Source organism: Paramacrobiotus metropolitanus, unplaced genomic scaffold (assembly GCF_019649055.1).
Source record: "Paramacrobiotus metropolitanus isolate TYO unplaced genomic scaffold, Prichtersi_v1.0 Parri_scaffold0000050, whole genome shotgun sequence".
Classification (NCBI taxonomy): domain Eukaryota; kingdom Metazoa; phylum Tardigrada; class Eutardigrada; order Parachela; family Macrobiotidae; genus Paramacrobiotus; species Paramacrobiotus metropolitanus.
Genome location: NW_026570270.1, coordinates 391993 through 419442, shown reverse-complemented (window position 1 = coordinate 419442; position 27450 = coordinate 391993). Strand labels below are relative to the sequence as shown.

Here is a 27450-nt window from a genome sequence, read left to right as displayed (position 1 = left end):
ATGATGAGGCTTGGCTGCTTACCTAGCGTGCAACGGCTGAAATATATCAAGGGTGCGGCTTTGATGACAGTGCCTGTTCAGGCAACCTGTTAATCTCCTACGCCAATGCCCAAGCGGTGGATTTTCCACCAGCTGTTTTTGAAAATGCACAGTTTTTTATACAAGAGCTGTAGAATTTCGACGGATACTGAAATTGTTAGATACTCACATAAAGTTATCACTGATTTAATTTCAAATTTCTGCCATGACTGCCAATTTACATACACTTCGTAGAACTTCACGTTATTTTTTGAATGTTTTGTGAGCGATGTGGCTCTGTTATGGTGTGTTTTACCAAAAAACGAAAATTCACTGGGCAAAGAGTTATCTTTGCTTTATCTAATGCATGTGTTGTTCCGGGAATGACGATAGGTCTAGCGTTTTAAAAATTGCGATTTTTACTGGTGGTTTTCCATCTAGAAAACGCTGTCGGGTTAACTTATAAATCTAACGCGAGGTCTATTTTCCACAGCTGCACGGTTCTGGTGCGAACGCAAGTTGGAAATAGAGAGTGCGAAGCAACGAACGAGAAATATAAAAAATAAGACGCAGGCAAGAAAAGAATAAGAAATAAGAATAAGAAATACGAAATACGAAAACGAAATGCGGGAAAGAAATACGAAAAAGAAATAAAGATAAGAAATACGAAAGCGAAATGCGGGAAAGAAATAAGAAAAAGTAATGAGAATAAGAAGTACGAAACCGAAATGCGGGAAAGAAATACGAAAAAGAAATAAGAATAAGAAATGAGAGTACCAAATAAGAAAACACAAGAAAACAAAAGATCTAAGAATAAGAAATAAGAATAAGAAATGAGAGTACGAAATAAGAAAACATAAGAAAACAAAAGATATAAGAATAAGAAATAAGAATAAGAAACGAGAGTACGAAATAAGAAAACATAAGAAAACATAAGAAAACATAAGAAAACATAAGAAAACATAAGAAAACATAAGAAAACACAAGAACTAAGTATACTAAAAAAGATGACAATTCCCCGATTAAGGCGCATGGACTGATAATTAAAACATCAATTTTTTGAATTCTGTTAAATGCGTATGTGTGGAAAACATTGCAATTTTTCAATCAAGCAAAATAAAATAAAAAAAGAATAAAAAAAACAAAATAGAATAAAATAAAATCAAATAAAATAGAAAAAACATTGACTGATAGGAAAATAAGTACGCACGATTACAATCAATAAAAGAATCCCGACTTACGAGACGTGTAGATTTTGGGCTGCCAGGGAAGACACGTTTTTCCTTGTCGCTGCCGTGTCACCTTCTTCAATAATGGTCCATCCGCAATTATGAGAAAGGTTAATGCGCCGGTGCGCGTCCTGAGCACCCACTGGATAAGGGACATCACCCAAAGTCGAACCCTTTTTCATGGCATTCTTTAGCCCGCTGGTTTCAAAGTATGTGTTCCACTGTGATGGGACGGCATTAAAATCGATCAAGAATGCTCCAATTTTTTCGAGCCAGATTGCACAATCTTTCTCACGAGAAAGTGTGCCGAAACACTGTTTATAAGCATTGCAAAATTCTTCTCTGGTCAAGTTCAAACGGGGCCTTCGATAAGCTCCGCCATGGTTCGAATTAATTGCAACTTTTTTCGCACAACGACTGTTTACTAATATGGACTGTTTCTGCTAAGAGACGATAGCCACTGCTTGCGCTTTTGGCAGATGAAGAAGTGAGCCGGGAAGTGCAATGTTGGACTTCTTTGTCTGAAACAGTCTCACTGTGCTTTGCGATTTAGATCCAGTCATCGCCTATCTAGCCAGAGCTGTTACATTGAGAGCAATTATAGCGATATTAAAATGCAGAAGAGAGCTGTTTGTACGCCTTCCTATCTTTTCCATAGCATCTTACAAACGAACGACTGCGTAAGAGGCTAAAAGGCTATCAGTGCAGTTATAACAAGCCAGGCTCTGGAAACTGAATCCATACATCAGAACCATCAAAATCTTTCCGTGTGGCAGAGCGACATTGTGAAGAACTGCTGCCGGTTGTCGTAGGTGGGAATTTGCTGATCATTGTATTGTCTTATTTCCTATTTTGTCATTTGCGCGTGCTCTTTATTTTGGTTCTTACCAGGGCACCATTAAAATCTTAGTTTTTGCAGAAACAGTGCACCATCGCAATATAATTAAAAACCAATTTCATCTGCTGAAGGTAAAAAAAGCGTGGCCAAACAAAATTAATCTGAGTAGATAGTATTGCATACAGTATACTAATACAATAGGCAGACTTTGTACATTTTGCAGTTCGCTTGTTTTCTTTCTTTCTTCCCTCAAACGCGTCATATATGGAATAAAATTACTTTTTAAACGTGCTACATTAGTAAATCTGCCAAAAACCAGATTTTTTCGTACTAACGTAAACCAACTAAAATACTATACTGAAGTATTTCCCACTAATTAAAATATCAGAATGAATTTAATTAGCAGACCGTTATTACGACAAAAACGACTAAGTACATATCTAACGTCTGTCTGTTCCATCAATGATAGACCAAACTACCGCCACTGTTCAGGGCACAAAGCGCTTTTTCAGAGAGTGACCGAAATACCACTATATTCTAGTTTGAATAGCCGCTAAGCCAGTGAGCGACCGAACTACCACTAGCTATGTGAGCGGTTGACCGAGCTGTCATTACTTTCCAGTGTACAAAGCCGTTACGGAACGAGTGACCGAGCTGTCATTACTTTCCAGTGTACAAAGCCGTTACGGAACGAGTGACCGAGCTGTCATTATTGTACAGTGTACCTGAGATACCGATCCACCAGTCTACCACTGTAGTCGAGTTGACAAAGCCAAAAGGAACGAATAAAAACGATGAAAACAGAAATTCGAATCGACCGCCCGTGGACAACAAGAAACGCAGAGGCGAAGCCTAGGTGATCGAGGTACCACTACTATCCCGTGCAGAAAGCGCATAGGTAAACTGGTGCACAGAGCCCGGTAGGTGAGCGGGTGACCGAGCTACCACTGCTGTCTGGCGCAAAAAGTCCGTTAGGCGAGCAGGTGACCGAGCTAACACTGCTGTCCGACGCATAAACCCCGTTAAGTGAATTAGTGACCGAGCTACCACTAGTGTCCGTGCAAGGAGCCCGGTAGGTGAGCGGGTGACCCAGCTAACATTGCTGTCCGGCGCAGAAAGCCCGTTCGGCGAACGAGGGACTAAGCTACCACTACTGTCCGTGCATAGAACCTACGAGGTGAGCGGGTGACCGAGCTGTCACTACTGTCCAGTGGACAAAGTCTGTTAGGGAACGAGTGCGGAAGGTATCACTACTGTCCAGCGCAGAAACCCAGTTAGGTGAACTAGCGACCGAGCTATCACTACTGTCCGTCGAACAGAACCGTTAGGTAAGCAAGTAATCGAGTTACCACTAGTGACCGGACATACACTGCCGGACAGACACCACTTTCCAGTAAACAGAGCTAGAGAAGTGACGAGTCACCGAGCTAGTGATCCAGTGCACTATAACTGTTTCGAGTTTCATACTTTATAGACTGATATTTCGGGTTTCTTTTCGGGTAGGGAATTTTTATATCGTAAAAATTATCTATAAGTACAGCCAGAGGGAATGCTTTCAAGGTTGAGAAAATCATTACATGATTATCAATTTTTTCATATAAAATTCGTGTTTGCCCTATTGCATGTACCGATCATGTTTCGTTTCGTTTCATGTTATTCTAATAAATATTCATTCAAATTCAAATAAAGTGGCCCTGGACCACAAGAAACGCGGAGGCAAAGCCGATGCTGTTTCTTGTACTAGAATATTGCACTGCAAAATTTTAAACTTATACCGCTTTATGAGTACTTTGTGCAAAAAATGATATCGCCTGTAGAATGCTGTCTCTATACTAAAAAAACTTATTGTCGTTTATCGTAAAACGTACTTGTTGAAAACGCATTAAGTTTCAAGATTTAAGTGAGGACGAATTTCTAATTGTTTTATCGTAACAGTTCAAGTTTATTGATCGGTTAAGTTAACAAACCAAAAAAGGATACAATCAAAATTTGATAATAAAAAAATACAGCAATACAGAGTTAACACCACAATAAGAACGTTAATCGGCATGGCAATATTATCAAACGCATAAAACATTAACCAGAAAACATATAAAGACATGATTATACGTTTTTCACCGTACATACATTCCATTTTGCATATGCAACTACGGCGTTCCAGTCAGATCGTTGACCATTTCTTCCATCGAAAACCCGGTGCCATGACGCATTTCTTGCTGTCCAAAATGTGACGCCAAGAGTTCGTGACGGCGCAGACGATGGTTACCTTCGTCTAACGGCAAAAAACAGGGACGTTTTGCGGCCATTCGTGGTTCTCGCGGGGCAGATTCGCCAGTTTCCAACATTGGTTTGCTAACTGCACCGGCGTTAACTTGGATGCCGGACGCGGGATTTTCGTTCAACGGTGTCAATTGGGTAGAATATCCATGATTCACTTGGTGTGAGCGCTTAGTCAGCGTTCCGGCCGATGTTGCCGCCTCAGAGACATTTTCTTGCGCGACAGCTTCTTGGGAGGAACCTGGATTTCCCTCCTGGTTATTCGGCATAACGTTTGTAATAGCAGGTGGTACAAACGGCGGTGCATTCACCGCTTCGCTCATGTTGAAACTATAAGCCGTGACACCGATGACGAGGAACGGTACCAATCGCCATCGGTTCTTAATCCTCACGTTGTTGGTCATCTCCGGTATGTTCGTCGCAAATTCATAAAATTAAATTGCTACAAAAAAGCACAGTCATTAACAAAAATTCGATTTTTGTGTTACATTAATTTTTAAATACATAAATTGTAGAAACAACTTTTACCCCGATGAAAAAATCGTCCTTCGCAAGTGTTTTGAATGTCGGTGAACATTGACGATCCAGAAAATAGCTTCAGCTCTAAGTACTCGTAGCGACGTTTCAGCTTAGGAGGCTGAGGCGATAGATTGGATACCACGTAATGCCCCCCGCCACATTTGACCTTGTAATCATCCGTCATCTATTAAAATATCAACCGTGTAAAACCAAAAACCTTCAGCCAATATTGAAAACAAATCTAACTACAAAAGCATACATTAATAGGATTGCCGGCCCTAACTAAGGCTGAAAGTAAAGCAGTCTTGGGTTTATGATATTTTAATACAATGCACATAAAAAGTATAGTGTAAACGCTTACCCATCGTATGTAGTCGACTATTTCTTTCTCGCTGTAGAGTGCAAAATGGCGGTTGATGTCCATTAGGAAACACTGGACGTGGATACTCTGCCCGAGAAGCAAAATATTTTCCATTGTCCTAACCAAGTGGCGGTGAATCAGGAAGCGTGAAGTGTTCACAGATTGAACGTTTCCAAAAAAATGCGCACGTTCGAGTAGCAGCTGAATTAAATAACAGGATCGCGGTACGTTCGACAAAACCAAGAGGAAAGCAATATATGTGCTTCATTTTCCATTTCTAACTTGCACGTTAAATGGCTGATATAGAAAGACTTTAAGAACTAGATGCATGACCTTCTGAGTGCCGATCAACAGCCCCTGTGAATTTTTGCAGTCAAATGCACTATTTCGCAAATGACGGGGTCAAAATGTCGTACGTGCCGTCACATTGCAATTGCTTAAAAACGACTGTTTTTATCGTCTAAAGCACATTATCTGTTTGATAGCTGAACCGTGTGCTGACTTAGTCTAAAGCGTTCTCTTCTCACTAACGTTGAATAAGGACATTTAACTTCAACTTCAACTTCGAAGTAACTGCGATCATGCAAAACCAGGCTTTTGATTTACAGTTTAGTTAAAGAAGGTATTTCATTTTTGGTACTGCAGACCTTATTATTCTTTTCGGTAACAACGAGTTAATATTTAGAAAATTCAATGAAACTGTTATAAGTTGATCATACATAGTAAACAGAGGTTACAATTTTACAGAGTTACAGAGGTTACAAAGGAAACAGTGGTAATTTGCAATCTAGGATAGATGACAATACCGGCTTTCACGACGATGATGAATGGCACCCGGCTATTTTACGACATCGCACCTTGCAGTAAATGACTTGGTCAGGACGTTTTGAGTTCTAAAGCGCGATAGTCATAATACCATTTTTTAAACTATACCATGCATCTGGCTCTGTCAGATGAATAAATTAAATTACTTGCTGCCTGCAAGGCAAAATACGGCTTATCACAATTTTAACTTCTGCTGTGGTTAGCCTTTGGGACTCGCGCTCCAAACGGAAGCACTTTTTATCAATGAGGTGAATGTGGGCTGCTTCCGAAGGTTAGGTGTTAATAACAAGGACATTGGCTTGTTTGCTGCATGTGATCTTTTGCTAAACTAGACAATCTAGCTTCTAAATTTGTTGCACTGACCTTATCTTCGGTTGGGACCGCTCTCGTTTCTTTCCGTACAAGCAAGCACAATTAATTTGCAATTTTAAGTTTTAGTACTGAAAACTTTAGATCCTCTTTTAGAAACCAAATTATTTGTAAAAATTGATATGTGGAGCGCTCATTTTTGTGTTTAAATAGCGCAAATTCCTTGAAAGGGGTGAACTGTTTTCTTTCTTCCATTGCGAACATCACAGGAAAACATATTGCAGAAATTCGTAACTCTTCGATTATTTTTAACGTGACTTTTGGTAAGTATTTCTTAGTACTGCATGCACTAATATGCATTAGCTGATAAAATTTTGCTATGTACGGTACTACAAAATTTACAGTAAACTCCAACACCCGTTTGTAAACTCCATGCACTCAGCCGAGCCCCGTGTGTATTCAAAAGGTCACCCGTGCACACAGCCGTAATGTAAAATTAAAGTGACAATGTTCAGGATATAAGCGGTCTGGCGGAGAAAAAGACACATAATCGAACTGCTTTACAAGCTTGCGCTTTGAAAACTACTGCGCATCAGTTGCGTAATTATTAGCGTTTGACATGTTTTTCAAAGTATCTCGATGCCTAACGTGATTTTGTTTAAAGCTCCTACGGTTTACAGTTATTGAAACGCCGTTGTTTATGACATTTTGTATCCCGTAAAAGGATGCATGTTATGTTTTAACTTAGAAGGTTTGCAAAACGCACTATAGAGGGGTGATCAAAACTGCCTGCGTACAAAAGGCAAAGTAATTTGTCTCGCTCAGAAAAACAATTGCGCTAAAATATAATCGTTCCGGCCGAATTTTATTAATCAAAATCAATCAGTGGGAAAGCAATATATGGCCGAAAACCAGCCATATAAACCATATTAGCCGATTTTAAAAGGTGTTACATTTATTCAGGGTAAATCCCGTGAATGTTCAGCACACAAAATTTCAGAAATACACTGGCGACATTGGCAAATTAAAAAAGTATGAACGAACATACGCCGGATACAATAACGTAAATAAACGATAGGGCGGGCGGTTGCCAACAGCATGTTGCTTAGATGGAATCCTGTTCAAAACGTTCCACGAACTGGGTGTTGCCTGAAATTAATTCGCATGTTAAACCGCACGCAAGTTCTTAAAAACGTTTTGCAAATTAGATAATAGTCCAGAGCAGCTGTTACACTGCATCTTGATCAGCTAGTAAAATGCTTCAAAATGAATGGTAATAAAATAAGTCATTGTTTAACACTAACAAAAGCAAAAAAAAATGCATTTCCTTTGGCTCTCACCTTTTTACGACGACTAAGGATTGCCGCGACGCCCATGCAGACAACTGCTCCCGTCACGCTTCCAATGCTAAGGTACACTATATAAATCGTAGTGGAGCGGTTATCTTCTGGCAAAAAAGTTGGTGCGATAAAGGTCGTGGTCCCTTTTGTCGAGTTCTCTGGCACGCTTTTCTGGGGGATAACCGTGGACTGTGTTGCTGGCACACTGTTGTCTGTAGTAGAGACTTCCGCAGGGATTGAGTAAAAAGTATCCTTCACGACTCCTTGGGATCCAGATCCGCTTTCGTATGCACTGTTGGCAATCGCTCCTGAGACCGCACCAATTACTGCACTGCCGATAGCAACTCCAGCTCCAGCCTTCAAAGCTTGTCCGAGCATAGGGACGTTGGTCGCAAAAATCTTTTTAAACCGACATACTATCGGCTTTCTCTGCCGTCCTGCCAGGTTCTTGCCCACGTTGTTCAGTAAAGGACTTCCGGGCCCGGCTGGCTGGGGTACAGGGCGAAAGGGGTTCCGTAACTGAGGAAATTTTGGCATTCTCCAACCCATCGGCATTCCAAAACCACATGCACTGGAGATAATCCAAGAACTTAACACAGCAGCCATTACGAAGTATTTCAGATCCATTTTTTTCAACACGAAACGTACGACCACCGTGCAACAAAGGTCAAACAGAAAAAGGTCAACTGATTCGCTCTTGTCAAAAAATATCATGAAGGAACAAATAACCTAACGTTACTGTTTATGCTTACATTGTAACCAATCATTAAAAGGCCTCCCGTTAAAAGAGTTCTTAAAATGCAATAAGAAGTACCGATATCAAAAAAACAAGCCAATCCGCGCAAATTCGAGTTTGCGTCATGGTAAATTGATAGTGACTCATAAACTGGTACTACGTATTTTTATACTAGACTCCGGTTTCCGGACCAATAAACGCACCGGAAGTATTACTTGTTTATGGACCAACCATGAAACGGTATTATTTCAATATACGATTGTTACGTTATTATTCATTCTAGCATTACTTCAATTCACTAGTACCAGCTAAACCTAAAAGCCCCATTTATTACATCCATTCCTTTTCGCACCGTGTTTGTAAGAGGCATCCTTTTAGAAATAATATGGTGTATGTTATTAGACAACGTAATATTTTTTGCATACTCCAACATTAATATCTGACTAGTAGACCCCGCGCAGTTTGCGTGGAATAAATAGGCGTGATTGAATACAAAAATAAAATCAAAACTACGAATAGTAAATAGTTTATCATTACTTTTCGTCAGCAGAGCGTAAAACAACATATTTAGACCACCTTCGACTTGGAAACATAAAATTTTTACTCCCTGAAACGTGCCGTCTGATTTTGTTGAGAAAAATGTTGTATTATATCTTTTGGTGCGTTGCAGTCTGCAAAGGCAATTTTAAATTTAATGGAAAGGAAAGCATGCCGTTTATATGTGTGCCTGTGTTATAAAAAAACCTCTTGGACAAAAAATCTCTAAATCATTTTAAAACATAGCTTATTCCGACTTGTCTGTACTGAAAATACTGTACATGCCCTTTTCCCACCGAAAAATTTCCACAGGGCTCAGTGTCTCGTTTATATTGCTACTTCGCAAGCTCCGCTAGCGCCGCAGCTTGGCGTCGCCTGCGCCTTCTATTTAACTGACAAACCCTATTTCAGTTTTCTAAAAATCTCGTTGTATTTGGAAAACGACACATTTGCCCATGATTCGCACCACAACTTAGCCACACTTGATATTTTGGTCTACTGCTACCGAGAAACGGCTCCTCGATAATTGTAAACAGTCTGCCGTATCAATCACGAAGTTGTAGGACCCTGCATGCTATTTAAAAATTAAATAAAACCCTAACACAACATGTCGGTGCTTTCTGTTTTCTGAAAAAATTGGTCTGTGTCCACTGTGAACGCAAGCTAAATGCTCAGACTAAAAACGTTTTTTTAATTCGGCATCAGCCGGAGAATATGATCATGCCAGCGCATGGTCAATTCAGTGGGCATAAAAAAATCAGAAGTCATCAGCATGGAATCCGGTGATGGTACGGTTTGCCGCCGCTGCAAGTTGAAATCGAAATCGTGCCGCTGAACCTTTACGACAGCGATTTCTCTGATGTCGTAGTGGTAAAACGGATGCTGCAAGTAAGACAGTGAGCGGAATCTTTTCGTATATGCGCAAAAAGGGACTTGAGGAGAGTTAAATGGTCTTGCAGGTCCAGGCGACCTTACCCATTGCAATCCCGAAGCGCAGGAAGTAAGGTGCATACAGAACTAACAAAAGATATAACAGCAGGAACGGAATGTACGGCTCTCAAATGCTGTACGGCTCTCACCAGTTCGTACTGTTGCACAAAATGGCTGTCCTTTTATGGGTTAAAAAATCTCATGTACTTACATCGGCACCAGAAAAAATTATTGTACTACATATTATCAGAATCTATCGTATATCATATCAATCACAAAAATGCTTATAATAAAAAGGGTGCGAAAAGGGGAGTCCATAATATAGGGGGGTTTTAGGGGTTGTCTGTAAGAGTACCCTTAAATTATACGTGGAAAGAAACAGAATTTTGTCCACAAAATGTCTTGGACTTTCAAGTCGGGTTGCTAATTTGAATTTCAGGCGCTCTTGTTTGATATTTCACCTTCAACATTTTTTCACAAAAAAAATTTGCGATCTTTTTGTGTGTTATTGCATGAAGCAAATTGCACTCTTACTTGAGGTATTTAGATTGTTGAATTGTTTTGTTCTGTACGACAATTTCACATTCGCATTCGGTAATTGTGGACATCATTTATTTTAAATTGATTTACACCACATTATTACCCGACATGGTTTCAATCCCAGAACAAAAAAAGAAAACCAGTAATATGTAAGTTAATAATATATCAATGAATATCAGTGAATAAAAACATGTCAATCAGTATGAACGAACATGAGTCGAATGAAATGCAGGAAGAAAAAATCCACAGCAGACAAATTTTACGCAGATAAAATAAAAGTTAATTGCGTTTGCCAAAAGATGCCAAAACATTTTGAATTGGGCAAGTGCAAATATGACCGTAGTCAACAAACATGTTGCTACTCGCAGGTGACACGTAATTTTAAAGAATTTTCCGGCAAGAATTGCACAGCCGAGTCTGACATTTTGTACGCTCAGGCCAAAAAACCGGATGGGTCACCTGACACTTCATATGGTAAGATTGTTGACACTGCTTGCATTTGTAAACCGGTAAAGGTTTTCCGGCTTCCTCAAATCCCTTGCACTCCGGACAACATGGTGACTTTTTCGGTTTGTGTCGCTTCGGGGCCATACCGTCTGAACTAACTGCCACGTCCAATAATCCGTCAACTTCTTTCGATCCCGCTGGAATCCGTTAAAGAACCGGCTCTAGCCGCACAAAATAATTGGAATTTGATAGGGTAAGAACACCTCAGATTACACACCTGAAGATACCCTAAATGTAGCATTCATTTCGCTGGTTTCCCGCTCTGACTGAATAACGATCGGGAGCCCACGCTTAAACCAGGTGGAGGAGCCTGCAAACAATATTCAAACATTTTTAAATTTTAGTCTCACCGAATTGTACAAAACGTTTTTACCATTTCGTCGTTGCGGTCCGGACTTTTCTCGTCGTCGAGTGTTTCCATACCCTCTTGGATTGCTGGTTCCTGTGGCTGCATTTTTATTAAAATCGTGATTCCGGGCTATTTTTGCTTATAATACTTACTTCAGAAGGCGTTGAACCAGAATCACTAGCAATTGCTGATACATCTGGTAATATTACTTGTCTGGATTGAATATCCTGAAAAGCAATGGTTTTATTCGTACGGTTTCTTCACGTTCGGCTCAAGAATTTATGAGCCATCTCGTGTTTTTTATTGTCGACAATTACCGTTTGCGTTCCTTCATAAAGATTTTCGAGTTGGGTTGACGTGTGAGACGGAATAAACGTTGCCGGCAGTCGGGTTGCCTGAGCGGATTTAAACGGAGATTGGACAGCCTTTTTCCCAGTCGTGCCATGCTCGCTGTAAATAAGTCACGTATTTCACAAGGTGACCAAGGTCGCCAGCAATAAACGCATTCTATTGCTATTTATTGACAACCGCTCTTTATTGCTATCATTTTTGAGTCTACATTAATACCTAGAACGTTATTAACAACAAAGCAGCTGCTGAAAGAACTATGTAATCATAAACCCGTTCAAAGTTAGCGCTAAACCCTTATGCTAGCATCTTACCTACACTTACGTTAGAACAAAACACTGTTTATTTTGTTTATTTAAAAAAATCTATCTCTTCCTAGAAATTTAATTATTTCTAGCATAATTAGGATTTGCTTTGGAAGGATTATATTCCGTAAGTAATTAGCGTTTGCCCCGTTAATTTTACCCATCACTGCTCCCGGAAGTGAACTAGTTCTTGCCGATAAAAATTCTAGCTCTTCGTCCGTAAAATGTGATTTCAGGACACAAATGGCGCGTTGAACTTTGCCAGATATTCCCACGGGATGAGAGTTAACGGTGCCTGGTAATTTTTTCAAATCCGAAAAATCAAATGCACAGCTATCCGCGTGAACATTCATCAGTGGAGTAAAGTCTTGCTCCCTAAAGGCCACATACGGCAGACTGCTGGTAACCGCGAAGCATTTCTTTAACTAAAAAAGCAAACAATTGTGTCTAAAACGAGTCTAGTCAAAGATAGTAATAAACACATTTAAAGGATATTAGTTGAGTTTATGCCGTTTTGTAATCCATACCTCATCAGGAGCTGCTCCCCGAATTTTGTGTATTACTTCACAAATCCTAGCTTGCAAGGCCCTATCAAAAATAGCCAGCGATGGCCCAATTGTGGTTTCGGCAGTGTATTCATAGTAATACTGCGCAACAGGAAGTAGTTGTTGCATTACGAAACCTTCAATTTTAGTTGCCCACACATCCCATCCGCATTTTTTCACAAACTAAAGAAACAACATTAACAGCAACAAAATCTGTATTTTCGGTCATCAGTTAGTCCTACCATTTCTGTTGCTGCCACTAACATAGCATAACCGTCGACAATACGATTATGGCTGTCCGTCAGGATCGGCATTGCCGCTTTTAATTGGATATCGAAGCTCATGCATGCGCTGCATGAGCTCTTCGATATCGTGGTTGGTCAGGTTTAAGATGGCCTCAAAGAACTGCGAAGCTGTTTCTCTCCCGTGTGCAATTTGGCGGAATTCTTCGCGCGTGGCACTTTTGAATTCCACAAGCATCGGTATCACTACTGCTCGGCTCAGTGATGCGAAGCTTAAAAAAGTATTGTACATTATGAAGCGCATATATCTAGATGCTCATGGTGGAACTCACTTTTTGCGAAGCATGGAAATGGTTTTTTCATTACAGGTGAAACAAATTGTTGTCCCAGGAGTCTGATTCGAGTTATGTTTTAGCACTGGTCGCGCTTCGTAGCACTCCATGAGTGCGGTTGCGACGAGGCTTTCGTCTTCAGCGTCATGAACGATTATTGGGAAGTGGTCTTCGGTGTAACGCTCCCGGAGCCTTGTCAACGTCATATCTTTGTAAATGCAGATTTGCTGAGCGTTTGCTCCGCAAAATGATGTCGAAACGTTGGCGTTTAAGCTTTTCCCTGCGTTTCGGGGCCCACACAAAAGGAGTGCTGGAACGTGACCAACGGTTTTCACAAGAAGCCGGTAATGCAAACTGATGATGGAGGTGTGGCCTACAACATCCGATTCGAATTTCAGTTAATCTCGAAACACCACTTCTTCAGTATCAAAGACCTACCGCAGGTTAACAAGAAGTTCAAAAACACATCGGGCATGCCATCTCTTTCCAGCTTTTCTCGAACCACTTCAAGAAGATGGCACGGTTCTGTTCCGGAATAGATTTGCAACGGGATGATATTAGTCAGCTTCGAATAATGCGACACCCAAACGTATTCTGATTGATCCGCGGAAATCCGTTCCACTTTTCCAGCATTTCGTTTGTAATGCAGATTAGGCCCAAAAATATAGGTTTCCCCGTCATCTTGAAGGTTACGGTGTTCTGCCGGAGGCTTATCTGGAGTCAGCTTCCGTTGGGAGCAACGCCTTAAGTAGTAATCGTAGGCAAAATTAAAGTATACCAAGAATAACTTGGTGTGCTGATTAGTTACTTCAGCTGTATACTGTCACGAAAACTGATCCACTGGATCCTAGAGTTATGACCATTTTAAACCACAACCTTTCTGCTAATTTAAGTTCATGATTCCGTAACTCCGATCGTGTAAATAATTCAATATTAAATATATGTTTTTCCTGAACCAGCAAGCAATAAAACCGCATTTAATATTTCGGATTTCGATAAAAAATGAACACTAAACCTTATACCATTTAATTATGCTGACCAAGCTTATTTTCTTACTTGTCGTATTGGGTTCGCTTCCAAACAATATATGAATTAAGCTTGTCCCCATTCAGCGATGGCGCGAGTAACGGCGGCATGCCGGGAGTGCTTTGGATGTCTGACAAAAAACGCTGAACACTTTTGAAGCCGGACGTTGTCAAGTAGCAAGACCTAAACAAATTTTCATAACTCTGAATGCCTTCAAAAAGACGAAATATTTGCGCAACTCAGATTTACCGTTCACAAAACTAGAAAGATCAAGCTAACGTAGCCAACCTCTGTCGTAAAAATTTTTATTTGAACATGATTGCCTTTGTTTATCGCAACTTACCTCCCATTTTGAAGGTTGCAGGTTTTTATTTCACACAACCAACCACTTTCTAGAGATTCCCCTTTGCACACACCTTGAGTAATTCTCAAAGTAAACCCAAGAACAAAGGAAGTCTTTGAGTCATGCTTATCCTTCTCGCCGTAATATGTGCAATGATCTTTTTCATACCAGTCAGTTGTTCCTTTAAAAAAACTTAGCGCCATTTTTTAAACAAATTGAAAGGTTAAGCAGTTAACGGCATCTTCAACTGAAACTCGAGCACAGTTAACCGCTCGCCTTTTCTAGATATGTAAAATGATGTATGCATCAAAAGCTTATAAGTCATGCGATGACCGAAGATATCATATTGCCGGTTGGTTTAATAATGCATATGGAATGCTATCTTGCGTTCACAATTTTCCTGATTCGCTGTTCAGTACAAAATAAAGACGTACGTTGTGAGCTGCAGGCTTGCCTTAGTAACGCAGAAGCTACGTTTTTTCGGCTACTAGAGCGCTATGTTTGAACATTTTGCAGTATATTCTGCAACATGCTTTTGCCCAGTAATGAGATTTGTTGAACGATGAAAATCCTTCTATAAAATCCGTTGAGCGGCAGTTTTAACTGCTTTCAGAAAGCGTTGTTTGTAACACTCCTGTGTAACTTTTTTCTCAATACTCCTAATTAATTATGGCTTCTTTGCATTCACTAATACCTGCACTCAGAGATGTTCCGAAGGAGATGCCTGTTGAAGCAATCGCTTTTGTATGTAGTTCGGTTAATCATACTCAATATTATTTTGCATTGTTATTCTTTTTCTTTAGATGCTGGCGAAAACTTTTAACGTAGATGAAAAATCTGCGTTGGCAGCTTTGAACGAAAAAAACTGCGATGTTACTACCATATTCTGCAACAAAGATTCTGCGCAGTTTGTGCTTTGCCCGCCCTTGTACCAATGCCTAAGCAGATGCGATCCTTTGAGTTTTAAAATAACTCAGGGAACAAAGGTCAGTGCTTCTCAGGTACCTACGTACCTACGGTTTCTACGACAAACTTATTGAACACAAGTTTAATCAAATATGTTTTGGTACCTCAACATATACAAAACTGGTATATCAGACTGAATACCTGTAATGATATTATGTTGGTTTCTGATTCCATTAGGTTATATTGTACTCGATTGACGAACACCCGTCCGCATGCACCCATTTCATATTTTACTGTACAAAATGCGGCAACAGATACTCTTATAACACTTATTACGTGAAATCTTATGGAAATCGGTTTCTTTATCCGGAAGCTCGGCTTTTCCTACAAGTTACGGGAAAAGTGTTCTGGAACAGGAAACTTGTCGATCTCTTGATTAACTCCGTGTAAGATCTCCTCGCTCTGTTATAATTATCAGGCTGTCAGGCTGCAAATTTTTGGTTTTCTAGTCTGCATGGCCACGTAACTTTCGAATCCTTTGCCGAAATCTGCCGCACAACTTTTCGATTCCCGTTCGGTATGAAATTGAACTGAAACATCTGAACTGGAAAACCGTCTTTACTTAAACGGTGTTATTTCAGCGTTCAAGAAAAAAATTGTGTCCAAGGCGTTTTTTGTGAATGAAATTGAACTTGACTTGCGCGAGCGGTGTTTGACTTTTGCTTTTCCTGACACTAAACTGGACATACTGGAGGTCAAACAGTTTCTTGATGGTATCCGACAAAAAGAGTTGTATCCACACAGCTGTTCGGCTACTGGAAAACGTCGTGGATGCCCGTTCCTGGTTGTGTTCGATGGCATTTGGAAGATTGCGCACCGACACTGCGCGATGGTAATGAAGGTAATTTTTTTTTCAAAAAAAAGGAATGAGGAAATAAACTGACACGTTTAGCTCCTAAAGATGTCATTTGTAGAACTCCATCAATATTGCCCATGTCAGGTTGCCTTCCGTTTGTCCAAATGAACCTAAATGCGGGCAACTGTATTGCGACGATCATGCTGATCTAGCAAAAAGCCATAACTTGCCAATAACTCGGAACGGCTAACTTTTGGAAATGGCTGGAGATAGCATTGTGCAGCTTGCTCTGGCTTGTAATCCTGATAATAATCCACCTTTCGGAGAAATTTTCAATGAAACTGATTCACAGACGGCAATTGTGCAGAAAGAAGTGTTGAGTAATGAATTTTATAACGACTCTCCATTGCTAACCGGCCCTCACAAAGGTTGCGGTAATGCCAAGGTCGCGCTGCCATGGTGCCGAAAAAATCACGGCGAACGAAAAACTGGCGTACACTACAGTCGTGGGTACTTAGTGTTCGTGCACGCTTGCGGTGCTGTTTCCAGTTTTTCGCCACTATACAAGTAAGTACAATTTTTCAAAACTTCATAGTTTGCCGACGGAGACTGCTAAGACAGTTCATAACTAACGTACATAAAGTAAACGCGATGGCATATTATTTTTCTAGGTCTGAATCTTTGAGCCAGGTGTTTGTTGCGGCCACAGAGTGGCTTTCAAAGTATGTCCTGAAACTTGAATCTGGTGACCGGGAAAAGCTGTTCCTATGCTATGATAACATGTAAGTATCGCACATCACCATTATTTTTACAATAAACCCATTTGCAATAACAATAAAGCCATTTGCAGGTGCAACTTTGCCAGGCTCAAGGCCATGTCTGAACCTTTACCGGAACCGTTTCCTTGCGATTTGTGGAAAAACGTCAACAAAATCATCGATAAGCTGCATATTCAAAATCACTGTCGGGAACAGTGTCGGTCAACTTTCAATCCAGATCAGTTCCTTACTCATCATCCAACGTGCGATAAATTCAATACCATGGCGGCAGAACAGACGTTTGCTTGGTTAGGGAAATATAAGAAGCAAATGAATTCAATGTCCAAAGAAAATCAAGCTTTCTTCCTACATCGCCTCATTAAGCGCAAAAACGAGTACAACGAATCTTGCTTGAAAAATAATGTGACACCATTGTTTGCTGGTAGGCGTACTGAGCTTGCCCGTCTTGGCCTTGCCTAACTTGTTCAACCGCATTTCATTGCACGTAATTTAAATGGGGCGTTTGATCCTCCAAAGACCGCCACCGAATTTAAACTGCAATGAAAATCTTATAAAAATCATTATTTCGAAAACTTTATCGCTATTTTGTTCTCTTATGTTTTTTTAATTTTTTATGTTTTCTTATGTTTTTCATGCTTTCATATGTTTTTTTGGTTTTCTTTGTCGATAATTACTTTTCCTCAATGTTACGCCGTTGTCGTGTTTTGCTGGGGTGTTGTGAATAAACTTGGCATGTGGAAACCATCGGAATTAGGATAAGACTTACAATAAAAATATCAGCAATTCGCCAGAAGGAAACCTAATATATAAATTATATAGAACCTTATCTTTTTTGCTAACTCAACCTACATAGAGTTGACATGCTTGAGGATGCAGAACTGTCATCCTGAACTTACGTTGATTTCCGTTATGTGCACATTGCGGAACATGGATTTTCAGGGACTTAACAGAGAGTTAACAGCAATTTTACATTACATTTACGTTGAGTTACGTTATGTGCACATTGCCAAACATGGATTTTCAGGGACTTAACGGTGAATTAACAGCCTTTTACATTGCATTTACTTTGACTTACGTTAGGTGCACAGTGCCGAACATGGATTTTCAGGGACTTAACAGCCTTTTACATTACATTTACGTTGATTTACGTTATGTGCACATTGCCAAACATGGATTTTCAGGGACTTAACGGTGGATTAACAGCCTTTTACGTTGCATTTACTTTGACTTACTTTATGTGCACAGTGCCGAACATGGATTTTCAGGGACTTAACAGAGAGTTAACAGCCTTTTACATTGCATTTACTTTGACTTACGTTATGTGCACAGTGCCGAACATGGATTTTCAGGACTTAACGGTGAATTAACAGCCTTTTACATTACATTTACGTTGATTTACGTTACGTGCACAGTGCCGAACATGGATTTCCAGGGACTTAACGGTGGATAAACAGCCTTTTATATTACATTTACGTTGATTTACTTTATGTGCACATTGCCAAACATGGATTTTCAGGGACTTAACAGAGAGTTAACAGCAACTTTACATTACATTTACGTTGATTTACGTTATGTGCACAGTTCCGGACATGGATTTTCAGGGACTTAACGGTGGATTAACAGGCTTTTACGTTGCATTTACTTTGACTTACGTTATGTGCACAGTGCCGAACATGGATTTTCAGGGACTTAACAGAGAGTTAACAGCAATTTTACATTACATTTACGTTGATTTACGTTATGTGCACAGTTTCGGACATGGATTTTCAGGGACTTAACGGTGGATTAACAGCCTTTTACGTTGCATTTACTTTGACTTACGTTATGTGCACAGTGCCGAACATGGATTTTCAGGGACTTAACAGAGAGTTAACAGCAATTTTACATTACATTTACGTTGATTTACGTTATGTGCACAGTTCCGGACATGGATTTTCAGGGACTTAACGGTGGATTAACAGCCTTTTACGTTGCATTTACTTTGACTTACGTTATGTGCACAGTTCCGGACATGGATTTTCAGGACTAACGGTGAATTAACAGCCTTTTACATTACATTTACGTTGATTTACGTTATGTGCATATTGCCGAACATGGATTTTCAGGGACTTAACAGAGAGTTAACAGCAATTTTACATTACATTTACGTTGATTTACGTTATGTGCACAGTTCCGGACATGGATTTTCAGGGACTTAACGGTGGATTAACAGCCTTTTACGTTGCATTTACTTTGACTTACGTTATGTGCACAGTTCCGGACATGGATTTTCAGGACTAACGGTGAATTAACAGCCTTTTACATTACATTTACGTTGATTTACGTTATGTGCATATTGCCAAACATGGATTTTCAGGGACTTAACGGTGAATTAACAGCCTTTTACATTGCATTTACTTTGACTTACGTTATGTGCACAGTGCCGAACATGGATTTTCAGGGACTTAACGGTGGATTAACAGCCTTTTACGTTGCATTTACTTTGACTTACGTTATGTGCACAGTTCCGGACATGGATTTTCAGGACTAACGGTGAATTAACAGCCTTTTACATTACATTTACGTTGATTTACGTTATGTGCATATTGCCAAACATGGATTTTCAGGGACTTAACGGTGAATTAACAGCCTTTTACATTACATTTACGTTGATTTACGTTATGTGCACAGTTCCGGACATGGATTTTCAGGGACTTAACGGTGGATTAACAGCCTTTTACGTTGCATTTACTTTGACTTACGTTATGTGCACAGTTCCGGACATGGATTTTCAAGGACTTAACGGTGGATTAACAGCCTTTTACGTTGCATTTAATTTGACTTACGTTATGTGCACAGTTCCGGACATGGATTTTCAGGACTCAACGGTGAATTAACAGCCTTTTACATTGCCTTTACGTTCAGTTACAGTGGCTTACTGTATCCAGAACGCGCATCTATTTTTTCCCTAAACAAATCGTGCCCTATCTAGAATTTTATATCATACAAATGTATAAGCAGACCTAAGCATAAGTAAGGTCAGATTGACGCGACACGCTGAACTGTCGTATGAAGCCGCAGGCTACTAATAATTTATTACAAGCGTGAAACTGTAACTTAAACAATTTCAAAATCAAGAACACTAAAAACTGAATTGTGTATTTTGTGAAAGCGCTAGGCACTCAAAATGCTGCTTAGCAAAGGTTTTGTTTTATTTAGGAAAACAAAGCGAGTTACCTTTAAGTTACCGTGGCTACTTTGCAAATAAATAAATAAAAGCAGTATATCTATATACAGCTTACAAGTTAGGACTAAAAAGAAGCATAACCACATACCCAGATATCCGTTCGCATGTGGCAAATGCACTTGTACGACAACCGAATATTTTAGCTAATTGTAAGTTGTACAGCGCACTGCGTCGCCTGCGCTCGGAATGCTGTGGGTGGGATTATGCGTCTTTTTAGTCCTAACAAGTTTGGTTTGTAAGCTGTACCAGTAAAGCGGTATGTATCGCTTTAGCAAGTATTTATCAGCGCTAACACACCTGGTCATGGAATTTTATCGCCGTATAGGTAGGAACGACAATCAGCCCCCCGATATTCCAGACCAAAACAGCGGCTTGGCAGAATAAACGCTGCCACTTGTACGGACTACCATCTTGTATGGCCGTATGGAATGCGCTTAGATCGCACAAAACCACCGATACTTGACTGATAAGGTGCATCAGCATGATGAGAGAAAAGCACTCTTCCAATTCAAAAACCACTCTTCGGGTAGCAGTACACAAACCTTCGATTCTTCGAGCAAAAACAACGATAAAGCCACAGTTCTGTATTTTTCTTCGAACAGAGGTCAGGGTTAACGTCATACAGTCGAGAAATGCGCAGTAGGTGATGACTGCCAGAATCCACAGAACTACCGGCACAAACATGGTGAGGTAGTAAAAGGGCATGTACACGGTCACATACGGTACCGTGACCGGTGCCGGCCAGATGGGCATCGTTGATCGTGCCACATCGTAACTGTCGCTCAGTTCCAATAACGTTTGGCTCAGCAGGTACACAGGGTAGGATACAAAAAGCAAACGATTTTCATAGCGTCTGCATACGGTTTTGATTAGCGACAGATCTTCTTTAAGAATTTCCTGTACGCTGGAGAAAAGCAAGTTAAGCATTCCCAATAAGCGCTTAATTCGCATCCGGCGTCGATAGATGATTATCGCGGTGATCATTATCGTTAGCTGGCGAACGCGGTACCGCGATGTCTGAAAGAGTCGGTCCAAATCGTTGGAGCTCTCGGTTATTATGTCCAGGCCGAATTTTATTTCAGCGCGGGTAGTGTTCAGCAGTGCCGCCACGAAACCTGCCATACACAGAAAGTGTACTATTCTGGCAATCCGGTAGTGCGGTTTCTTTTCGGCCAATGGTTTTGCGGATTCCACCAACATTTTGGCTTTCCCGTGGTCGCTTTGTTCTTCGCTATTATTCATTTCAAACATGACCTGCAGTAACTTGGCGCATGGACCGTTTTCCATTACGAACGACTATTAACAATTCTTATAAGTCCAACGAAATTGTTAGTTCGACGACATAAATTATAAAGCATAACCTACGATACTTGTACAAGACTCCTATTTTGAGCCACTTGTTTTATCGGCACTGAAGCGCGGTAATCCACGGTTAACACTCAGGTACAGGTACGTCTGGATGGTCAAATTTAACAAACATTCTACAAACGCCATTCCGTTATAGTTGCAACCATTACAGTAATGTGGTCGAATGTTTTGATAGAGTTGTTGTAGATTTTTCTGAGTACTGTATGCAATCAAGCGATTAGAGTTTCCCTAATTTACTGAGTTGAGTAAGTTCCATAAAGCCCAGGAGAAAACGGAAAGACTTCCCAGATCTGCCTCTCTATTTGTAATAACCCACGGTGCCGCTAGTGGGTATTGAGTGCTCGGTGTTAATGCCACAGTACATAGTGTAGAAAATACTATAATTTCAATTTTTATTGCATACAGATAGGGTTCTGCAGGACCCTGTTATTTCATAACATATAGCCAGCTAGATGCACGAAAAGTATAAGTATTTGCCGTCCACAGCTTGTGAACCTAAGTTACAACACATGGAGTCACACGCCATGCTAGCCTGCATCGGCACTTTCTGTAGGGAGACCGTACAGTGTGCCTGGTACTAATGGTAAGTATTCTGATCCGTTGCCTTTCTAACCAAACGGTTTCTTGCGTTTGTTTTAAGCAAGTTGCACTTCTTGGTTCTAACGAAAAAATAGGCAGTGACCTCAAAGTAGCACCAATATTTAGCGGTGAGCAAAACCAGCTAACTTCATCCCCAATGGTCAGCGTAAAATATTTTCAGGGTAACCGATCTTTCAAGACGTGCAGTTCATATAAATAATCTTGCTCGTTGAGTCCCGGTTTAATAAATCTTTGACGACAAGGAGGTACGTGACCCAAAATCCCAGAACCTAAATGCGCGACAGGAAATATGAAACACGTATGAAACCATTATGGTGGTAGAAGGGGAGTTTTAGAGAACCAGCGTACCGTTAATAAGACCTGCCGATCGAACCCAGCAAAGCCACCAAGCGTCAAAGACAGGGGTCGAGTTATCATCGCAGTAAGGATGTTGGTCAATTCGGGATACTTCGCAGAATGACCAGAATCGTGTAGACTATTCCATAATTTATCCACCAGTGAATTCCACTACCGAAAAATAACAATTATGATCTCAAGATTCATAAAGTAAAGTGGAACCATAACGTACAGTGTCATGAAACCCGATCGCTGAAAATGTTGGAATGACAATCAGCCCAATGATATTCCATAGTAAACGTCCGGCCTCCTGGGCCAAACGCTCCCATTTATGAGCGTCCTTATTCTGCAACGTTTCGTTAAATTTGCTGAGATCGCATAACACCAGGAACGCTTGGCTGATCATGTGCATCAGCATTATCAGCGAGAAGGATTCGTCTAACGAGGAAACCAGCGTGTGAACCGTAATACAGATTTTCTCCAGTCCCTTAACGTATCCCAGATTTAGCCAGTCATCGCGATATTTCTTATAAAGGGCGGTAAACGTTAAGGTCATGCCATGGAGAAACGCGAAGTACGTGACAATGCCTAGTTGCCAGAAGAAGAAGGGTACACACATGAAGAGATAAAAAGCCGGCATATACACGGTGAAATACGGGACGGTGACCTTTAGCGGCCAGACAGAAATCGTTGCCATCGACCAAAGTTGGCTGTCGTACAGCTCGAAGGAAATCTGGAACACGGCAAATGCGGTGAAGAATACCAACAGCGAACATATCTGACATTTATAACTCAGAGCCTTAATCTTATCCATCTGCTGCTTTCCCAACAGTTTCTGCGCAGTATCGAAGAGCACATTCATCTTCCGGAACAGTCGAATTATCTGGATGCGTTTGTGGTAGACAATTACGCTGGTAATGAAGACGGTGGATTGGCGAACGCGATACCGTGCCATCTGGAACCACGTCTCCACGTTAGCATCCATTGTGACAATATCACTTGCGTATTGGGCAACAGCGCGAATAGTGGATATAGACGCGAGTACTAAGCCGGTCAGACAAAGGGCATGGATTAAACGGTTTGACCAGCGGCGTCGTTTCGGTTCGCTCAACGTTTTCTCCGATAAAGCCCCACTGTTTTCGTCATCATCTTCTCCTTTGCTGGGATATTTTCCGAAGAGACCCTTGAATATTCTCGCGCATGGGCCTTTATCCATTCTTCCGTTCGCTTATACGGTAGTACCAGGAAAAATACAGAGAGCACAACTTCTTCTACATTTAAGCTGTCACGGTGTAGCCGAACTTGTTTGGCGCATCGTAAGTCTGCTTCTTGCAAGATCGTCGTCAGCGCACCAAGCTTGTTAAAAGTTCACAGATCTAGAAGCAGCGCGATAATAATGCTTCTTACTTCCTCTATTGGGCTGGTTTGCGCGCGTCATGGGTTGATGTAATATATCTATCTGCAAATATAATATTCCATAAAACAGACCGGTGCGTCCCAGGTGACCTCCGAATGACGTACGGCAGGCTGTTCCAGGAAACTTGTTGAACTTCGCGTCATACTGGAACCTGCGTTCCAGTAACGGCCCGCAAAACAAAACAATGAAGTGTTAGCACTCATTTCCATTACATTTTCTTGTTGTTTCGTAGCACCTGTTAGTATGTTTCATTGCAAAGAAGACGCCTGGATCGCCTGATATCTTTCTACACGAACTACGATGCCTTATTTGACAGACTGCGTTATTTTCTTCACGAAAATTAATGTACAATAGCACTTTATGGTATATACCGGAGACTTTTAGTGTCTGTGTATTGTCAGTGGCATTTCGAGAACACGTATGAGTATCCTGATTTAACAAACAAGCGGATAGCAAAACTACATAATATCCCAATAACAAAAATATGTAATAACGAGTAAATCATTGGAAAATGCTGAAATCAGACGATAAACAACCACTGCAGATAATATTAATTTTTAAAGTACTGTAATTATAAATGCTGCGTACAGAGCTATATTTCTCTGTAAGTTTCGTTGCAGTGTTGCATAAAATGCGACTCTCGACCAACTAAATCTTTGACGATAAGGAGGTATGTCATCCAAAAACCGGCAATCTAAGAAACGGCAAAAAACGATTTCAGAAGATTTGCATAGTATACATGTGAGCGTTTAGGAAGCAAAAATATCGCCTTATTTCAGGGACCTTGCAAATTATTATTGGTCTTGTAAAACTTTTTTTAATAGCTATGGATGATACGGTACAAACTAGAGTATGTAAATGATCGTACGAACAATGTAACTTGTAACTAGCTAGTACTGTATTTTGCCGTTATTTACCGTAGCGAGAATTTCTCGGTCAAAAGCGCAAAATCCACCTAAAGTGATCGTAACAGGTTTTGTCTGCATAACCGTCAGGAGGTTCGCAAGGTTGGGATAATGTTCCACGGAACGTTTTGTTTGTTGCATAAGCATCCAGACGCTATCCACCAGCAGAGTGCACTGTGCGTGTACAAAATGGCTCATTTAGTGCTTAATTAATGAAAAAAGCGTTTACTTATTCCGACATTATGCCAGCTCCGATTACAAACCTCATCCAGGAATACAGACGCCAGATGTGTTGGATAATAAATTAATCCCAAAGCGTTCCACAGCAGAATTCCGATGAGTTCCGGCAAGAGCTCCCATTTGCGACTATCGTTACTGCGAATGACGTTGTGAATGGCGCTCAGCTCACAAAGAACAAAAAATGCCTGGTTTACGATGTGCACAAGTAAAATTACTGAGAAACATTCCTCCATCATAGCGGTGACCTTTCGAAGAATTAACAGTGCATGTGTTATCAGTTGAACATCCGCCGGCTGCAGCAAAAATCGTGTCTGAATCTGCCCGCGCAAAGCTCTTACAACACTCGTAACGACGTGAAAGGGGGTACATATCGCATTTACGGCAACAATCCAAACGCAGATTGGAAATGCCATCATTGCGTAGAATAACGGAATGTACGTTGCGAAGTACTGGACTTTTCCTGCTAGTGGCCACAGATTAAATAGAGCGTCAGATCCCTCTTTAATCCAGTCTACACATTCCACGAGAAACTGGCTCAGTACAAATCCCGAAAAGAAAATAACAAGCAATCTGCGTTCCAATTGGCGCGAGGTGGCTTTGATTTGCAGCATTTGCTCGTCTCCAATAATTGTTCCAGCACTGTTGACAAGATGGCTTACACTGTGTAGGAAATGCGATAATATTTTACGCTTTTGGTAGATAACAATAACAACAACGAGGACAGTTATCTGGCGTAGTCGGTAGCGGGAATACTGGAAGAGGGTGTCGAGGTCATGCGTTGCTGTTAGGACTTCGCGACCGTAGTTCACAACAGCCCGGACTGTACAGAAAATAGCAGCTACAAAACCCAGCGTGCTGATGCTTCGTAGTACTAAGAGAAGGAGCCGCTTATAACGTCTTTCTGAGACAGAAACCTTCGCTGGTTTTTCGTCGTCTGGGCCGACTGGAAAGTCCAAAACCATCTCGAAAAACGTTGCACATGGACCACTATCCATTGTGGCAGATACCTATCCGAACAAGTTTTCAGGCGAGAATTTGTGTTTTATTCTAATACAAACGAATGGTGTAGAACTGGATCCCGATGTTGAATGATGCATGTTTAATATCACCTATTATGCATATCAGTATACGGTTGTTTTCTTTGATGAAAATTGCGTTGTGGGTCAACAGAGACGTAAAAACCGCTGAGTATTACTGTAATTGTTTCTTTAGAGTCTTCAGGGAGTGCAGCAGTATCAAGGGACTGACCATGCTTGAGTGTATGATGGATTTCCAGTGCTTTTGCGAGCACAAGTTGTATACACATATACAGTAATTATATTCGTGGCATTGCACTACGAACTCCCGCAAAACGAGCGCAGAAGTACTTACACTACTACAGATTAGATAGAGCTTTGACTTTCCTTGACAGAATATTACAGTATTTGAAGTTTTTTACATATTCAACGGAATTTGTAGCAGGTTCATAGCCCACGCGCTATAGCGCAGAATACAGACAATAACCCATAACTTCATTCACATACAGTAAAACTGTGTTAGAAGAACATAATGCGTAAAATAATATTATATACCGTATATCAATATTTCCTTGTGCACAACTTTACAAATACAATTAATCATAAGAAAACATAGTGAAAACCATGCAGTTTAGTAAGTACAGTTATAGCTGTCCCTTTGGGTAAGACTTGAATCTATCCCGACTATATCCTTGACAATAAGGAGGTATGTCATCCAAAAGCCAGCAATCTGCAAACAAATCAGTGCATGATAAATAACCGTTGACGAAGAGTAGGACCCAGTTATAAAAACCAGCTGGCACAGGTACTTCGACAAACTCTGTAGTCATTTCGTACGCACCGTAGCCAAAACCTGTCGGTCAAATGCACAAAATCCCCCTAATGTGACCGATAGCGGTTTGATCAACATGGCTGACAGCAGGTTGGCAAAGTTGGGATAATCTTTCACTGAATGCACCTTTTGATGCATCAGCATCCACAAATTGTCCACAAGTAAATTACTCTACGGACGACAAAATAGGCAAGGTGATTTACACATTAAAGCAATAAATAACTAACAGCTCTTTCTGTAGATACATATAATTATCTAGACGTGCCTCTTCATGGAAAGCTGTTGCCAGATATACTGGAAGGAAAATGAATCCCAGAGTGTTCCACAACAGGATCCCGCTGAGCGCCGGCAAAAGTTGCCATTGGGTATGTTCCTTGTGACGTATCGCATTATGAACAGCGCTCAGCTCACAAAGAACAAACAAGGCTTGATTGACTATATGGATAACCATAACTATGGAAAAACATTTCTCGAACCCAGCAGTGACCTTTCGAAGCGCAATCAGTACATCCG

The 27450-nt window shown here is 40.7% G+C and overlaps 1 long non-coding RNA gene across 1 annotated transcript; it reads right to left on the bottom strand.

Moving 5' to 3' along the window:
* Positions 1-11374: 11374 nt before the first annotated feature.
* LOC129592073 (uncharacterized) lies at positions 11375-11667 on the bottom strand. The gene is made up of 3 exons (XR_008690925.1): positions 11633-11667; positions 11468-11542; positions 11375-11414 (listed from the first exon to the last, which is right to left on the bottom strand). It is a non-coding gene; the product is annotated as an uncharacterized LOC129592073 (long non-coding RNA).
* Between the last annotated feature and the right edge of the window lie 15783 nt (positions 11668-27450).